We start from the raw sequence: 11571 nt of genomic DNA on the forward strand, positions 1-11571 counted from the left end.
CGAAAATCCCGGAGGCGATATTTTTCGACTCATAAGCTTTGAATCCCTTCTGACAAAAGTATTTCATTTCGAATTTAATGCAACGCATTCTTGATGCATTCGCATTATGCCGAGAAATATTTTTCCTTGTATTCAACAAAGATGATTTATGATACAAAGGGCCTCGGATATTCCCTTTGTTTTATACCATCATCTTTAGATGCATTCGTGAATGGTTTGAAATTTGAATTGCAATTGCTTATGAATTTTCTTTTGCCAAGAAATGCATAAAGCTTTTGTCGAGATTAAAAATGTTCGCTACTTCCTCTTAAAGTAGAATTGGAATTGCATTTTAATTATTTCTGTAGGATTGGCAATGATTTATCCAATTGCTGCGGTGGGAAAACAACTCAACATTACTCTTGGTGGATCTCTACAGGTTCGTTCTTATTAGAACAGTTCAGTCTGGAATAGTGAATAACCGAGCTGGGGGCAGATGTCATTTCATTGAAGCTGATAGCACCAACAAACTGGTAGATAAAGTAAATTTATCCCACCAGCGAGTGTTCGCACATTGATGCGGTTCGAATCGTGAATTGAAGGCCTAGCTTGGGTATTTGGCAATAAGTTACCGCCCTACAGTAGGAAAAATCACCGATTTAAGTGGACAAAAGTTACTTTAAAAATTAATGATACATGTTTCGAATATTATTACTGATTAGTGCTGTAAGGCAGTAACTTATGTAATAAACCCCGAAAGTCGTTTCTTATTTACAAATACATACTAGCTAGTCAGCGAGTTTGAACAGCTGCCTTATCCTGTCCCAATATTAAAGCTTCAAAGGTCACTTCTTAGTTGTTTATGATTCGTTCTGCTGTACGAATCCTATCACAATAATTAATTTTCAAATAGAAGTTGCTGTTTTTTTTTTTTTTTTCATATGTTTCGTTTTGCATTACGGATGCCCGTGATTCTTGAATCATTTATGTTTTTGGAAAAGGTAAGTGCCTAGTAAATAATTTGATAGTAAAAGAAAAAAAATGCCACGGTCACAACAAAAGTGGTATATTTGGCAATCTAATAATGTCTTGTTTTTGATTCCATCCCCTTCAAAATTTCATTGCAGGAATAACTATTAAGATTCCTAAAACGCAGTTTTTTGAGAAATGGAGGGCACTAGCGAAGGAAAATCGTCATGACGGGTTGGTGAATTTCATTATTGAAAATTATGGACAAGATGGTGACGAATTAGATAAAACATTGCTAAAGCAAGCGGTAATGGAAGTGTCCAGGAATATCTCTAAAAAGTGGAAGAAGGTCCACAGAAAAATGAACGTTTTCAACAAATTATCTTGGCTGGACAAGTCGGATTTTGAACTAAAAACATCTCGGATTGTATTTGAGAAACCAAATGTTTCTCATTTTCCTAGTCGACCGAAAAAAAAAGCTTTTCTGAATCGAGTGATACGACCAAAAAAAAAAAAAGGAAAATCAGAGAATTATTGAAAGAAGGCACAGAACAACTGGCCTATGCTGCACAAGTTTCCTTATACAGTTCTGAAAATCGTAAAGCATCGAGGCAAATTAAAAATGTGTAATCATCCTCGAATACACCTTCATCGAGTAAACCTTCAGGTTGTACAAATGCTACATCTTTAACACCCGATGAGGCATTGGCATTGTCTTTAGACTGTAAGTTTACAAAGGCTTCTTACTGTTTGTTGAGAGAGCAAGCTAAACCTTGTTAGGCGTAACTTATATTCCCCTTACTACAAAATTCAGCAGTCAAAAAAATCTTGTATCCCTGAGCAAACTGAGATATCTGAGACGAGGGCGGAAGTGTCGTTACAAACTCTGTTAAACGCAACTTCCCGACGATTATGCGAGATTCAATATGCTGTACTGCAGCCGCTAGTCGAAGCAGGAAATAATGAATTTATTTTGTACAGCAAATGGGGATGTAACGGTAGCGGGGGACACAGTAAATACAAACAAAAATTTACCAGTAATGCATCAAGCAATGGTGAATATTTGTTTATGTTTACTATAGTTCCAATCAATCTGCGCCTTAGCAATAATATCTACACTTACGCACGGAAAAATAATGTCCCGGGTTAAACGATATTTTGTCACCCCCTTAAATTTATGTTCCTAAAAGAAACAACCTCATTGATTGTTTCTGAAACTGATAGCGTCAAAGAAAATATTAAAAAGTTATTGCCAACTACGTTTATTGTTAACGGGACAGAAATATCCATCATGCATGATTTGGTATTGACGATGGTGGATGGCAAAGTTTGCAACGCTTTGACAAAAATCAACACCTAAGATTTTGAAAAATCCTAATGCAATGCTTCCACCAGATAGGGTAGAAAATTACAGTTATAGCCCATTAACATTACATGCTTGGATTCGAACTTTCGAATTCCTTCTCTATTTCCCGTATCGATTAGACATAAAGAAAAAGATAGTGAGGGATGTAGAAGATAAACAAATGGTTGCTTTGAAGAAAGCAGAAATTTAAAATCACTTCAAAAATCAATTAGGGTTAGTTGTTGATCAACCCAAGCAAGGGCTTGGCAGCACAAAATTATGGTAATACGGCTCGGAGATTTTTTAAACATTACTCCATCAGTGCTGCTATCACTGGTTTAGACGAGACAATTATTAGAAGGTTTGGAGTTATTCTACAAGCTCTTTCTTCTGGATACGAGATAGATATCCCTAAGTTCGAAAAATATGTCTCTGATACTAAGAGCCAGTACGTAGATCGGTATTCGTGGTACGGAATGACACCAAATGTGTACAAAATTCTAGAACGTAGTTTCCTCATTATTCAGCATCACTTGGTTCCTAATGGTCAGCTAATCGAAGAAGCTCAAGAGGTCAGAAACAAGGACTGCCGACGATTTAAAGAACGCCATACAAGAAAAACATCTAGGGTTGACACCAATACAGATCTTCTAACAATGCTTTTAGTTTCGTTTGACCCAATTATAGCCAGTTATCGTAAACCTATCAAAAAACGATCCGACTCGATGACACCCGAATTTCTTAGTTTGCTGTCAAACACCGCTACCGCTGCCAACAGCAACGACCAGCTGTCAACCTTGGCTACTTCCGCTTCTGATACAGACTCAGACTCAGACTTAGGCTCAGACTCAGGAAAAGCAGTGAAACATAAAAAAATGTTAATTTTGTTTTAAATGTGTTTATTGCTCAAATTTTGAGTTTGAAGTTTATTGTTACATATTTATAAAACTTATAAGAAATTATTATTAGGGATTTTGTGACAATTATCGTAATGGATTATTCATGTATACTTATTGTTACATTTTCCAAGATGAAAGAACTTCCTAAACTAACAAAACATGTTTGCAATACAGATATTTTGTACTGCCTACCTATGTAAAAAAAGATTGAGGAATTCTTTTTTCTAAAATTTGTACAATATTGTCACTATTTAGTTTCTTTCGAAGAAAAAATTTTCGGTGCGCCACCCAGCTGCAGGGCGAGGGCCTCAACATGATCCGTGAACAATATTGTTTAAACATAAGTATAATTTTCTTATTCATAAAGAGTTTTTTCGGTTTTATTTGTATTTTCGTTTTTTTCAATTCAATGTTTCCATACCAATGAAAAATTAGATTAATAGCAAAATTAAGCAGTTATTTCGTTGTCATAATTTGATGTTAACTTCGAATTGTAAGATAATATAATAAAAGCAGTGACATAAATGAATCCACCATGGAGAAATACTTACAGATACATTAAGATCTAAGATAAATGAGTAATTTGTAGATAGAAACCATGAATATCGTAAAAACAGATGCACTTTAGCAAAAATAAACTGAAGAAATGAATTCAGCATGAAAACACAAATGGAAATAGATGAGACATGGGAGTCATCAAAGTCTTTTTTGACAGAAACAAGAGAGTGAAGAAAATATAAAAGACGTTAATCCTAAATGAAGGAAATGATACAAAAGGAAACGATGTTATTTGGTACTGTCATATACTTGTGAGAGGATAAGATGAATGACATGGGACTATATCTAAAACGTAGCAAGTGGTATCATATGGAATGCGTCGGTGTGACGGTTTACGACAAAGATAGTTTTGAATGTCCAAACGGTTGTTAAATAAAGAATTTTTTTGTCATTTTGAAGACTTTAAGCAGAATTAATGCAAATGTATTACAATTGATTTCAATTAACAATGTTAGAAGCTTATTTTGATTATTTAGGATTGTTAACATTCTTAGGCCTTATTATTATACCATAATTTAATAAGGCCTAGTGACAAGGTTTTAAAAAACCTTTTATTTCATGCTTGTTTTCTGCAAACCGGGTGATTTTTTGTTAGTTTCTTGTAGAAATTGATCTGTATGTTTAATTAATATTACAATTTGTTGATTCGGATACATAGTTTTTATTTCATTTCAAATATTCCTCAGGTAGGTCTTATTACCCGCACCAACCTTATATTAAGCATATAAAGCCTTTTGTAACTTTTTTCACAATTTAAAAGTATAACCTTATCTGGACTAAGAAAAACTGCAGACAATGAAAGAAATCCGTGAAATAAATCATCAACACAGTTGCATGAAATTTAAGTACTATACGTGCATAGAAAAATGATACCTGCATTTGTTTAAATTGTTTTACTGAAGGTGTACAAACAGTAATAAAATGAATGCAATTAATAAGAATAATGGAAAATGTCTTAAAAGTAAAAATGCTTCTTGTGGTTTTCTCTCAAACGGAAAAACAAAATGCGTACGAAGAATGGTATGGTTAAAAAAAATTACTTAATGTTCTTTAAGCAATAAGAAAGCACAGATTATGAGCTAAAAGAAAAAGAACATATTAGACTGAAAAACAATTGCCTTCTTTTAATGAACCTTTTAGAATATTTCATCAAATGTCAATAATCATATTAGTAAGGACTTAAGCAAATCGGTTTAGGTGATAAATAAGCATACTTTGCATTCGTTGATATTTCATGATAAATATAAGCTTCTTATCATCTGATTCAAAACAAAATCTTTGCATATTGATATATTTCATACTTATCTGCATTTTATTTGCAAAAAGAAATAAACAGTTTTGAATGCATCAACACGAAGACGTGTTTCAAAAATGTGCATATTTAATAATAATGAAATGTACGAACACACTGATGCGTTGTTTTGTATATGATAAGGACACATATTAGTACTAGGTTAACAAGATGTTCTGTTTAGAACTAGACGAGCCTACTTTCCCGTATACCCATACTACTTTCTAGTACCTGATCAATATTCTCAAAAATAGCTAAAATCGCAAATTTTTTCAAACATATTTTTTAAATACATATTTTAAGCTGATTTCTAGGAATAAAATATTCCTTACTTTTCTTTAAAAAAAACGAACAAATAAAATAGCAGCACCTTTTAAACAAAGCCCTTATTTCCATTAAAAAAAAATCTTTAACAGCTTTCAAAACGAAAAAATAATAATAAGTTCATTAAAATAAATACATCATATAAAAAAAATCGTTTCTTTTTTTCCCCTGTTGCCAAAAAATATTTTTTTAACGAATTAATGCACTTATCAAAATAAATAAAAACAATAAAATGTCAACTTAAAGAAATAATTTTCACTGTCAAAAAAAATAACATGACACAATAACAAAACACATAAACTGTGAAAATAAAAACAAGTCATATCAACAAAAATTATTCCACAGTTAAAACCACAGCAGCGGAGTCGGAGTCGGAGTCGGAGTCAATCTCATTTTGGGATAAAAGAGTCGGAGTCGAATATCCAAGAATCGGAAACAGTCATTTGTCCTCCGTGTATAAATGTTTGCCAAAGATACGATGTCAGAGTCGAAGTCGGGGAGTCGGAGTCCGATTAATTGTCGGGCACAGGAGTCAGAGTCGGAGTCAGGTGCCTCTAAATTCTCGGAGTCGGAGTTAAGAATTTGGCGTCAAGAGTTATTTCCAACAAAATTTGTTTGAAGTAAATCCGCCTTCAAGTACGGAATCTACATTGACTTTCAGTTTCCCCGTAGGCGCTAATGTTAAGGGATTTGAACTGTTTAAAATTGAACGGAAAATTGTTCAAATCAAAAAAATAATTTATATACAAGTTTTCCAGCAAAAGCTTTTTCCTACAAAGTTTGTTTGAAGCAAATTCGCCTCACAGTTCGGAATTGCCTTGAATTTCCCCGTAGGGCGCTAATGATAAGTTTTTTTGAACTGTTCAAAATTGAACAAAAATAGTTCAAATCAAAAAGTGAAATATGGGAATGAGGTGTACTCGCCGAGATCTTTCGAACAAAAAAAGTTTGTTCGAATCGGACTATTCATTCAAAAGTTATTAGGGGGGGGGGCAGACAGACAAACAGACCGACAGATATTTTCCCCCATCTCAATACCCTACTTTCCAATTTTTAATTTTTCGATATTAATTTAATTATTTTACTTATTTTTGATTTTTTTTTCGCGATACTTTTAAGATGCATTAAGCCTTCTTTTATGCTTTTTTCTTCTTTTTCTGACTTTTACTGAGAAAGTAGGCTTCTATCAAAATTTGTGTAATTTTTCTGGAAAATATTTGAACACGAAAATCAAGAAAGAGGGGACGTTTTTTTACCAACGTATCTTAAATTTACCTCAAGCGCATATATATATATATATATATATATATATATATATATATATATATATATATATATATATATATATATATATATATATATATATATATATATATATATATATATATATATATATATATATATATATATATATATATACATATATATATATATATATATATATATATATATATATATATATATACATATATATATATATATATATATATATATATATATATACATATATATATATATATATATATATATATATATATATATATATATATATATATATATATATATATATATATATATATATATATATATATATATATATATATATATATATATATATATATATATATATATATATATAAATGATATGTAATGAAAATATATTTTATGCAAGAAATCTTTATACTTTCTCTCTTTTTGTCTTTTGCCCTTATACCACTGCAGTGTTTCAGTGTTTTTATTTTTTTTCTTTTAGTTCAGTACAAGTCTGTTTATTTAAAAAAATAATGGCATTTCTGAAAGTAAAATTCGTATCTTATGCTTCCCAAAACTCAGAAACGTAATATCGGTCAGAATTTGTACACACAATGAGATATTTTCGTATAAATATTATTTTATGTGCATGTGACTTTTAATTATGTTTTTATTCTTTAAGATAGTGTTCATATTTATTTTATGCAAGTTTTATTTAACTGACAAACTCAATTTTATAATGTTATGGTTTTAAGAAATCTCAATTCTAAACAACATCAAGTTCAATTGGAAGATAATTTGACTGTTGATACCAATCTAACAAAATTAGCAATTCAAATTTAGCGTAATGACTTTTTAATTGATAAATGATTTTCTGCTCCCAGTTAAGGGGAAAAGAAACAGTATAAGGTAAGTCATTAGTTATGGTTTCGGATGAAATATCAAAATTTAGCTGTTAAGTTTTCTTTTAACACCGGCGTTTTAGCAAAGTGGGAATGTTCTAGTTGTAGAATTTAACTGAATAAGATAATATTTATTGTATTGTTTAAAGTATATTCTCAACATATTATATACTAATAACGATGTGTATGTACCCTGTCACGAAACTTTGCCTTACGAAATAGCAATTGTTTTGAAATCAGTTACAAGTGCATGTTAAAAATCGATTTTTGTTTGTAAATACACACTTTCACTCAGGTGTACTAGTTTATAACTTGTTTCCGCGTATACTGACGTGTATTTTTATGACAACTATTTAAAAATGAAAAAAAAAGGATTTATTTCCTTATTACAAACTTATGCTGCGTAAAACGCAATAAGAATTATAAGCGGTCAAATTAAAACAACATATCTGGTGAATCAATTTATAGCAGTAGATGAAATTGATCTACTTAATTAGTCAAAAGATGGATAAAAAAAACAAAACGAACGAAAAATATCAAATTTTTCAATATAACTTAATTCATAAAATCCATCAGTAAATTTAACCAACAAAATATGTAATGAATTATTTCTATACTTTTTTTAATATTTGAACTGATTTGAGGGAAATAATTTTCATTTCTTGGTAGTAAATAACTGAAATTCAACTAGTAAGAAGCTTTAAATTGTGGTGTTGATTTTATTGTTATAATAATAAGGATACATTTAATTTAATATCATTAAAGAAACTATTACCAAAACTATATCCGTTTGTTTATATGTTGCAAAATCAATAATATTTGATAGAATTTTTTGATTTTTTAACGAAAACACTTCTCAAGTAATTATTAATATGCAATGTTTACTTAATGCCAAAAGAAGAGCTGGAGCCCTATAGTCTCCGTGGTTTTTTATTACATTTAAGGGAGAGGGAGGAATGATTTTTAGCGTCAAAAAATTCATTTTTTACGTTTTTTTTTTAAATGGTTTGATTAAATTTATTAAAACCTTTTGTGCACTATTATGTATGGTTTTAAGAATATTCTATAAATTTTTGATCAAAAAATATCCACAGACAAGCTAGTGACAGAACTTTCCCCAGAGCACTTTTGGAGAAAGATGATTTGTGGTGTTTACTATATCTCAGTTGATATTTATCTGAAATCAAATTCCATTTGAATTTAGTCAAAGTATTTATTAATCTGAACTGAAAAACACTCTCTCCCCACTCCCCCTTAAATAGCCTGAATTTTTCCAAAAATGCAAACATTTTCATAAAATTTATAAGAAGCTCACTTATAGCCCGGTCAATTTAGACATAAAAATAGTGATCAAATAACAAAAATTCCGGGAAAGCTAAATTTTTGTAGGGACCTTGGGCTTACTTTTACAAATAAGGTGCCAAAAGTCCCCATCGATCCCATGTGCGCTAAAAAAGTTATTCGGGGTAAAGGTCAAAATTTTAGATTTTTTGGATTTTTCTCAAAAACGGTAAGTTTTATCGAAAAGTACCACACACCAAAGTTGTAGATCTCAAAATTCTCTATAAAAATGGTCCTTATGATTTTTTTCTCCAAGACCAAACTTTCCCAGATATTGCGTACTCTCAAAAGACAGCCAGTCATTTACAGAATCCCCTCTACTTGCATGGCCTTGAATAACATCTGGCTATTCTAGTCCGTGTGGCATCGTTCACGTACCCAAAGGGGTCGGACCTACTAAGGGCATGGGCGCACCCCTCAATATCGCGGAGACCCCCCTAAAAAGCAAGAGCCCCCCTCCAAAAACTGAGAAAAATACCCCTCAAAACAGCCTCCCTTTAAATGTGTTTTGAGCTCTCAAACTGTAACCACATTTCATACAATAAAACATAGTTTGGCTGGCGAGTCGCATTATTATCTTGACTTCTGACAATGTTTGGCCTTAGTGATACATTGTGAGTAAGATTTCTGGATTCTAATCTGACTCTAAGAAATCCATCTCTCTTGGTTAGACAACAAACTGTGTTTGATGCTTCTTTGTCTAATTTTACGCATCGTCTCACTGCTTTAGTATAACGTGAGGTATTGGAAATCATAAAATTCAGTAGTTACGCCCTCAAGCACCATTTCTTTTAAAGTTTTATCTGATATTCCTTTTTTAAGAAGATGATCCGAGTTTTCCCACTTCTGCTTATCAAAAAACTCAAGTTCAAATCTGAAATTGTAAATTTTCGCTATACAATCGAATTTTTTAAACTTGCCATCGTACTATGTTCAGAACATCAGCTCTTGTTCTGAAAAACGGGTAACTTTGAGAATCTAAAAAATATAACACTAGGCATTGCGGATGACCATCATCAAAGAACTTGTTTCAAGACGGATTACGACGATCAGTTCGAAGATGGACAATGAACATGTATAATTCCAGATTTCAATTTTGAAGCAGAGAGACTGCTATGAGCTCATCGATAAGCAGAACTGGTAAAACTCGGCAGCTCCCTCTTTCAAAAAGGGGACTTCCGATAAAACTTTGAAAGAAATTGCTTGGTGGCGTACCTACTGAGTAGTATGGTTTTCAAAACTTCACGTTATACTAAAGCAGCGAGACGATAGGTAAAATAAGAAAAAGAAGTCATGTGCTCAAAACCTCACATGTCATACTAATGCAGAGAGACGATTGGTAAAATAAGAAAAATAAATGTCAGGTACAGTTTGCTGCCTAACCAAAAGGGATTATATAAATGGATGATATAAATAGATTTATTCGAGTCAGATTAGAATCTAGAAATATTAAGCCACAATACCATCAAGCCACAATTTCAATCAAGACTGAAAATTATGAGAAGTAAAATAGTTCAACTCGCATGCCAAACTTATGTTTTATTGTAATCAATGTGGTTACAGTTTGAGGGCTCAAAACCCATTAAAATTTCTTTAGCAACGTCTTTTGTTTCAAAGGGTGACTGATGTGGGCTGTTGCAAGCCACATTATTTTAAAATTTTTATACTTAAAATTTGTTCTCTATCATAGGTAAATTTGACATTTTGAGCCTAAGTTATCTGCTAAGTGGAGAATTAAAATTTTTTTAACTAGATAAGAAATGCTTTCACTACTTATTTTTTTTTCGTATCTATGTAAGAATTAATTAATATGAAAGCAAACTTTTACAAATCATAACTTCTAATATTTTTTTCTCTAAGTACGGAGCCACACGATGCTATTCAATTCTGACTATATTGGTCAAATTCAAGACTCAACGCATGTGTGGAACTTTAAAATACAGTTTATTATTAAAATGATCTTATGCAATGTGTAATCTACACAAAAAGCCTACTCTTAAGAGCGATAACATCAAATTCCTCAAATTTTGACATTTGATGAAATTATTATAACTTTTTCCAGTTTTTATGCATTAATGGTCCATTTCGAGGCGCGAGCGACACCTCAAGATATTTTTTGCGGTCGAAATCCTTTTGTTGAACCAAATATCTCTACAAAGGGTAACTTTTCCGGGCTATTAGCGTTTATCAGATTTTGATTTTTTTCAATCCACCCTAATGAGCATGGTCAGTACTTCAAAAGTAAGTAGTCCACCTCGAACAAAAGCGGGATTAAGTGAATCTGAATCCAGCTTTTGTTGTAAAATCACTGCTTATTTTGTGGCGAGGAAGCGGATGAAAAGGCTGAGAAGAACAAAACGCAGAATTATCGCAGAAAAATTTATAAAGTTTCCACACTTACATTCAAAGAATGCCTTTTAAAATTAGTTAAAGATCGTTCTGAGGTGTGTCAAAAGTTGCTCTTGCACGTTTTAATTTTGAGTATGATTTAGTCGCTGCTTTATGAATTTTTCTTTCATTATTCTGTGTTTCTTCTTCTCAGCCTCCTCATCCGCTTTACAGCCACAAAATAAGCAGTGTTTTTAAAAACAAAAGCTGGATCCAAATTCACTTAATCGCGCTACAGTACGAGGAGGACTTATTTTTGAAGTACTGGCCTTTTTATCCTCACGTTGCTGCAGAGATTGAATTTTTCCGGGTGTATGATTTTCT

The sequence above is a fragment of the Uloborus diversus genome, chromosome 5, assembly GCF_026930045.1.
Source record: "Uloborus diversus isolate 005 chromosome 5, Udiv.v.3.1, whole genome shotgun sequence".
Classification (NCBI taxonomy): domain Eukaryota; kingdom Metazoa; phylum Arthropoda; class Arachnida; order Araneae; family Uloboridae; genus Uloborus; species Uloborus diversus.